Below are 9,453 nucleotides of genomic sequence, written 5' to 3'. Positions count from 1 at the left end.
TCAGTAAAAACTACCGTAGAACGGGGCTACTTAAACTTTGATGTGTTACTTGAGCCCAGCACAAAAAATAAATAAATGTGTATTTGGTTTACAATAATGAACGTATCGACATGATTCATTGTTTCCCTGACAGGTGACACGTATTGTCACGATATTTTGATCGATACCACGATCTCAATATTTTTTGTACAGGGCTCAAGTAATTCATTAAAGTTCAAGTAGCTCCGTTCTGCGGTACTGTAACTGATAATCAAGGGTCGAAGAAATATCGAAAAAATGTGGATCTCCTGGCTTCATAACATACACGAGTGGACAGGAGTACTGAGCGTCAAGGAGTTATTTCGGACTGCCCAAAATAGAGACACGTTCTCACAAGTGATGGGGACACGAAACATTATGAAGAAGAAAAAAAAATGCAAGAGTAAGAAATAAAGTAAATCAAAGTGAAACTAAAACCGAATAAATAATTGATGAGAAATAACCGAAACTTCAGGAATACGAAAAACAGAAAAATATGTTAAATTTACATTCAGTTTTATTTTAAATTTGTAGTTTTTAAGTCATCAACACGTTAAGAGGAACTTATCGAGATAAAATATACTGTATTGAGTACATAAAAGGCCAGAAAAATACCTTAAGTGTTGCAACACATTATTTTATATAAGTCGCCAAATAAAAAATATTATCATTTTACTTTGAAAAAAAAACACATTAACATAAGTATTTTTGACAAATTTTGAAAGTAAGCTTTGAATTTGCAATTTGTTCAATATATTTTTTTGAACCATTACTGATTGTATAACAAATTTATTTTGGAAGTGATAAAATGAAACCTCATGAAATAAGGTACTTGAAACATTGATTATGTTTTTTATTTATTAAAACAAAGTAAATACATATGCGAAAATCCAGCATTTTTAAAACGCTGATGATAAAATAAAATAAAATAAATATTTTAAAATTGATATTGCACAAAATGTAAAACCTAGTAGGCCGAGAACTTTTTAGACACCCTAGTATATAGAGTTTCAAAGAAAACATTGATGTAAAAAAATATTGGAAGTTTATTGTTATTGTTTTTTTTTCCTTACACAACGTTCTCAGTTTAACGTTAAAAAGTCCAAGAGTTTGACACATAAAACAAAAGTTAGTCTTGAAGGAAGAGCCGTTTTTGCTCAGTGTGCTGCGGAGCAACTTTTCTACCGGATTTCAACATTTTACTGGAACTACAATTTCGTCCAAAGAAACAAAAAGATTTCTTATATAAAGTGTCCGTCTTGAATAAAATTTAAATATAACATCTTACATGTTTTTGTTTCTCTTGATATGTTTTACATCCCTGGCATAAAAAGCTATTTGTGTAAGAGCCTCAATATATATATATATATTTATATATATATATATATATATATATATATATATATATATATATATATATATATATATATATATATATATATATATATATATATATATATATATATATATATATATAAATATATGTATATATATATATATATATATATATATATATATATATATATATATATATATATATATATATATATATATATATATATATATATATATATATATATATATATATATATATATATATATATATATATATATATATATATATATATATATATATATATATATATATATATATATATATATATATATATATATATATATATATATATATATATATATATATATATATATATATATATATATATATATATATATATATATATATATATATATATATATATATATATATATATATATATATTTATATATATAATATGTCCGCCTCCGTAGTGTAATGGTCAGCACGCTCTGCTACCATTCTGTAGGTCCCGGGTTCGATTCCCAAGGGGGGTAAAATAAATATAAGTGATTTTTTCACTGTTATTTATTTATTATTACCCTGGACTGGTACCTGAAGCGGAGGGCTGATCACCTTTCCTTCATGCGTAAACGATCAAGATAACACTGCGTTTATATGACGCAGTGCCCTATGCACCATTGGAGTACGGATAAGGGTTTATTTTTATAAAATATATGTGTTTTTTATTTTATTTTATACTGTATACTTTGCCAAATGTACTTCAAGTCCTAGGTAATATAAAATTAACATTACAGTAAAAAATGACTTGAGAATCGAACCTGGGACCTAAATAACGGTAATCAAGCATACTGACTATTACTATTGCTATTATTAGAGGTAGGAAAAATTATTTAAACACATACATAAAAAATTCTAACGTGCTTTTATCGTTATAATATAAATGTAAAAAAAAAACTACGTTGAATATTGTTGAATCGTTGAATCTCAATCGAGTAAAAATTAAACAAATACATTCATAAATGTATTGTTTATATGCATGTATATATAAATATGTAAATATATATATACACACACACACACACACACATACACATACACACGTAGATTTGAGGTACCAAGTATTTAACGTTTTGTCTTACAAAAATAATGTTGCTCTCTACCCAATAAAATAATACACAACCTTTTTCCAATATGAATGAAGATACAAATAAAACGCCTAGACAAAGACGACATCTGTTGAGAGCAAGTAAAAACAATTCCGACTTTGTTAGTCGCTTCGTGTTTAATGAAATGGCCGGATAATGTACACACTTACGTGAAATGGAAAAATAAAGGCGAAATTTTCACATTTCTAAAGAAAATATTCCGCCTCCCCCGTTCCTTGGGGAGAGTGTTCCTAAATAAATATCCCGCCTGCTTATCATATAGGACTTGTAAAAACTTTTTAAGAATCACTATTATTCGAACCTCGAGGCATGTTATTGAGTCAACGTGAATCTTATTGTGGTTGTATAATTTATTGTTCCTCCTTTTTTTGTACTATCTTTAGTATGCTTCTCCTTCAGTAGTGACGTCAGATAATTCCACTACAACAAATTGAATAGCCAATGTAAGAAATGAACTCTATTATCAACTATTCTTGAAATTTTATGATATTTTTCTTTAAAATTGATATTTTTTCTTATCTCATACTCATGTTAAATCTCAACTTACGACAGTCAAATAACTATAGATTGACATCTCATCAAAGATGAAGAAGAATATGGAAGTCTGGGCATTTACGGGGCTGACGACCGTCATAGGCTGGTTTAAGTGATCACCAGCCTATGACGGTCGTCAGCCCCGTAAATGCCCAGACTTCCATATTCTTCTTCATCTTTGATGAGATGTCAAAAAATAATATGAAAATAACTCCTGTAATTGGAGATAATCGAGATTTTGTGAACAAGTATTTGGACACACTCAAAATGTTGTAAATAACTATAGGCTTACAAATATATTTTAATTATTTTTTACTGACTCTTATGCAATAAAAATTTGATCATTTCATTAGTAATTCGGCAGTCACATCATAGTACTCAATGTATTTTTATTTTTAGTTAAATTTTTATTTGTTAAAAAACCTAATTGTGACACGTGGTTTTATACCTTCTGTATCACTTTCAACACCGAATTTTATCGTTTTATTATTTGAAACGTAAATTTGATCTACAACATTTTGAGTGTGTACAAATACTTGTTCACAAAATCTGGATTATCTCCAATAATAATCATAAAAATTTGGGGATAATCCAGATTTCATGAACAAGTATTTGGATACACTCAAAATAAATTATCTGGTCAAATTATAAGCTTAAATAATAAAAATTAAAATAAGATTTTCTGGCGTATCTCATGTGTGTGATTAAAATCCAGGATTCGGACCTCACATACTAATAAAAGAGTTTCTGCTTTTAAAAGCTTTTTTTCATCTCACCAATAGCTGTCTCTAGTAAAGTTCTAGTGATTTAATAATGATGTTTCAAAATTGGTTCACATATATATAGAACTTCCATGAATTTGAGTAGTGTGGTTGTCAATAATGGGTGGAATTGGTGTATGTCACACGTGTGTTAAGTGATCACTTAAACCAGCCTTTGACAGTCGTCAGCCCCGTAAATGCCCAGACTTTCATATTCTTCTTCATCTTTGGTGAGATTTCAAAAAATCATATTTGAATTTGTTTGTTTATTTATTTAACTATATGAAAAGACGGTAATCAGTCCTGCGTATTTTAACCATTTAACCTACTTCTATTATCTTTAAAGTCATTAAATAATGAAACATTTATAAAATATTTATTAAACAAAACAAAACGGAGGTGGGTAGATTTGAAATGGATGATTTATTTAGGTTATATCATCCATGATCGCACGACTCATGATAGACAAATAAGTTAAGAAATAACTAATAAAAAAATATAACAAGACAAATAATGTAAAATGTGGCCTTACCGTAAAAAATTCAATGACGAGACATTATTGTTGATTCAATAATGAAATCTTTGTATGATGAAAAATAAATTCATATTAAAATAATAAAAAAATGTATTCATATCTTTCAACGGACGTTATAAAAACGATTATGTTATCCATAAAATATATTATTATTCTTTTGGCTCAAATTCAAATGACTTTGATAGCAAAATAGAGACGGAATACCTTCAAATTACCATTTCACAATTTTCATTCTCAGTTTGCGATAAAGTAAAAAGATAGACATTTGAATTTTCTGCCAAAATAATGGCTTTTTAAATGAATAATGCAAAACGCTTTCAAAATTCGTAGTACTGCATTACAGTATTATGGATGAGAATCGTTCATTCTATACAAATGTTTTATATTATCCACTGATACTTCGTGATGGAATTGCATTTTAATATATTATTAGATTAAAACCAATATTTTTAGCTTTTCCGATTTATTTTTATTTGACCAGCGACCGGGTTTCGTCGTTACCGACATCATCAGACTGGTGATGTCTGATGATGTCGGTAACGACGAAACCCGGTCGCTAGTCAAATAAAAATAAAGTGGAAAAGCTAAAAATATTGGTTTTAATCTAATAATATACTATTCAAATGTGTATTTTTTTAAATATTATTTTAATCGTGTTTTATATTGATTGTCTTGCATTCCTAGTTTAAGTCATGTTTAAATTCATAAAAATGGCTTACAACATTTTGAGTGTGTCCAAATACTCACAACCTCACATACTAATATAAGAGTTTCTGCTTAGTAAAAAGCTTCTTTACATCTCACCAATAGATGTCTCTAGTGAAGTTCTAGTGATTTAAGAACAAGGTTTCTAAATTGGTTCATATATATAGAACTTCCGAGAATTCGAAAAGTGTGGTTATCAATAATGGGTAGAATTGGTTAATATTATACGTGTGTAAAGTGATCACTTAAACCAGCCTATGACGGCCGTCAGCCCCGTAAATGCCCAGACTTCCATATTCTTCTTCATCTTTGATGAGATGTAAAAAAATAATGTGAATTTTATCTACTAACTGGTCAGCAAACTATGAAAAATTATTATCATTCCTTAAACATAACTCATGTTCCTTGATAATGATTAAAAATTTTGGAAAGTCATACAAAGCTCCCTTGAGAGAGTATTTTACGAAAATTACGTTATATAAATTATCCAAAAACGTTACTTTTATTTTGTTAGAATTTTCTGTCACAGTTCAATTTAAATGCTTTCTTATATATTTTTAGTGCGCAAGTAAATAAGTCGTATTAACAGGGACTGATGTTACTACCACTGAAAATTGACAATCATGATTCCGTTATCTCGACAAACGACTAAAAATATAAAATAACACAATACAAATAACTGGCGCAGCCGGTAAAATCTCTCTCTGGCGAAAAGATTTAAACAAGTAATTATTTACAACATTTTGAGTGTGTCCAAATACTTACTAACTGGGACTGAAATTATTACACACAATTGGCGGAAGAAAATTCAATCCGGGGATGTAAAATCCGGGTTTTACTCTTATGTTTATAATGAGCATGTATTATTATGTGTGTAAAGTGATCACCGAAACCAGCCTATGACGGTCGTCAGCCCCGTAAATGCCCAGACTTCCACATTCTTCTTCATTTTTGATGAGATGTTACAAAATAAGTAATTATTTGATTCAAGTATACTTATTCACCTTTTTTGTTATTTTATAATGCTTTCAATTAAATCTCAAAATACCTATAGATAGATACAAAATTACTGTTCAACCGCCATCTTTCGAATATAAAGTGAAGGCAAAATTTATTTAAATAAAAATAAGATTATTTGCTAAGAGTATAGGTAATAAAAACATACAAAGAGATCATGAAGCTATCATATTAGATTGTATATGTAACGACTGTATGAAACCAGAATTAGGACAGCAACGGAAGTGATATTCGAAGAATTACGAAGTATGATTTTCTTTAAATACGATTATTTCATATTGTTAAAAAAAAAGTTTCATATAGAATCCATTATAAACTTTTAATTATTACAAAAATACTTGTGAGTTATTCTCAAATTCATATCACAAAGTTTTCATCGCTTGTTACGGTTGATACATTGGATGCAACAATTAGATGAAAATATTATATTTAATAAATGTAAAAATCAAACACTGATTTTTAGAGTCTACTGAATTGTATTTTATTTATAAAAACTCAAAAATAACAATTTTGACAATTTTTGTTGTGGCATTTTCAAACTAATGTCATAAGAAAGCGAAACTACAGACAACATTCAAAATATAAATTAAAAAGAAGCTATAGAAATTTAACGCCAAATTAACGTATAAATAAATTACACTATAATATATAGAAGAAGTAGAGCAACGGACGTAATTCATCCTGGAATACGATTTTTCGATACAATTATTGAATTTATTTTATTTAGGTACATAAATGTTTCCATAGCAAACTTTCAAATGCTACAAAAAAAATCATATAACTTTTTTTCCATGTTTCATACGATGGATACGAGTATACCGATATTCTTATACGGAATATTCGAATTAAAACACTCAAATGAGCATTTCTAACATCCATAAAAACACGAAAATACCCGATAAAGCCAATTATCTCTGTGTATTCCACCAAAACACGGAAATGCCCGATAATGCCAATTACCCTATATGCACGCAGTTGAGCAAAAAAAACAACGATTTTGTTTATAAAATAAAAGAATCGTGAAATGGAAAATTCTCCATACCAAAGAGAAACAGATCAATGTTCAAAGTAATATTACTCAACACGGGGGTTGCTTTACTAAAGCTTATCTATTGTCAGGAGAGTCCCATATATCGGGATTGGGAACAGTTTATGTATGGCATACACAAAAAATGTATGTTAACGTTACATATTTCAGCCAATTTTCGGAATAAATGCCCTTACAAGATTTGAAGCTGATACAAATAGCATACTAGAGTTAAATATTCTATGTTGATTTATGTCTTAATTCAGCTTTTTGTCTCATATATCGTTTTAAATTTCAAACGAAACTCCTAATATAGGTTTTGTTACGCATAATTTATGAAATGGTTGAATAAAAACTAAAACTACATATTTAAACCGAACTAAAAAAGTGTCCCTGCGTATTTAAATTATTGATGGTACGTGCTGTTATTTTTTTTATGTTGCCTCAGCTTGATATGAGACACAAAAAAACAGTAGTAATTATTTCTTTTCTTACAGAAGGAAATGGAAGTCTGAGCAACCGGGGGTTACAATATGGCATTTGGCTGGCTTAAGGGAAATACTTTATACACTTGTGTAACGTTCACCATTCTGCCCATTATTCAACATACATATTGTATTAATTTTTGAACCTGTATACACTCATATGCAATGGTCTTATATATCAAGTTGAGATACTTTTAAAATTGACATCTTATCCGTAAGGTGTCCGACATGATAAATAACATTAATATATTTGATGTGTGACAAATTTAATTTGAGAAATATTTATATCAATTGGTCTGGGTTTACCTAATTTACCTAATTTACGTATTTTTAAAATCCTACCTGCGGAGAATCCTCTCAAATAAAGGCTTTGCGGATGGTTCCTAGATAAAAAAATGTTTTTTAAACAAACCAAAAATGAACCAAATTAAAAAATGGAACGAAAAATCAAATAGTATTTTACACATTACATTGTAAACTGCCTTAGGTAATTTAATGCCAAGCGATTTATAACATAGTATTAAAATAACGTCGGAAAACATAATATCTTCTAAGGTAATGAGTATGGATTTGTGAATATGATAGTATCTCAAAGGAAATTAAAACCAGAAGACGTTCCGAAAAGTTATATTATGCAGAAAGTTTTAAGCAAAGCGATTGGGGTAACTTTGAAATTGATGTTTATGTAACATATTGCTTTCTCCGAATATGCAAGTAGCTCCGATGATATATAAATATATTAAAGAGTCTTATAATACTGCATATATAAATTCAATCATCCCAATTGCAGGTCAGAAAATGCGACATTTATATATCTATTATAATTTGAAATCCAATGTAGAGGCCCGATGATGACATAAATATTATATATTGACATAAACATTCAAATTACAAATACTCGTATTTTATAACAAAAAATAATAATAAATGTGCTTAATTTACGAAAAATATAGTAAACTTACCCCATTTTACAGCATTGAATATTATTTAATTAAAAACACATCCCTAAGCTAAAATTTACCTAAGAAATTAAGGGGAAATTTGCGTTTGAATGAAAAAAAAATCCACACATTAATGAATTAATCAGCGCTTATTAAACAACTTTTTTTTCACGGTTGATAATCATAACATGTATTTAACTCAAATACACACTTATTTATTCGTACACAGACAATTTAGAATATTTATTTTTGTATTCATCTCAGAGCAAAAATATGAAAACTAGTTAAGTGGCGTTAAATTAAATTTTACTCCAAAAGAATAATAAATTCTCATACTCGGTTTTAACTTTTAATTTATTTTATTTTAATTCTCATTTTTTGCAATTTGATATGAAATTTATGCTATCAAATTGGATGCTACGGTTTTGAATCCCAGGCTGGTAAAAATAAAGGTAGGTGATTTATTACTCTAAGATTTATTTAAAATTACCCTGGACTTCCTGAGGCACAGGACTGATCACCTTTCTATTATATATTAAACAATCATGATAACACTATTTTTATACGATGCAGTGGACTAAAATCACTTGGGTGTGGAAATGGGTTGGAAGAAGGAGAAAATTCAGTATGTATGAACAATATTTAAACATGCTCAAAGTATATTGTGGGGCTAAGATACTCGTACATAGGAGTTTCTTTAGAAATATCAACTTCAAAAGTAATTAAAACATCTTTTTAAGATAGATTTTTCAACTTGAGAGGCATTTTCTGTCCTTTCACGAAAATTGTCCACTCTTCCGTGAAAAATCTTTATAAATATAGCCATTCTACTGAACAGGACCTCAGTAAGTGGATACGTCTCTCGAGGGTGGCCACAGGATAAATAGAGTGAAGGGTGACAACTTATAAAGGAATGTTATTCTTT

Source organism: Brachycentrus maculatus, unplaced genomic scaffold (genome assembly GCF_059751285.1).
Source record: "Brachycentrus maculatus isolate JH-2025_06_01 unplaced genomic scaffold, ASM5975128v1 h1tg001128l, whole genome shotgun sequence".
Taxonomy (NCBI): Eukaryota; Metazoa; Arthropoda; class Insecta; order Trichoptera; family Brachycentridae; genus Brachycentrus; species Brachycentrus maculatus.
Note: the sequence above shows the minus strand (reverse complement) of the source record.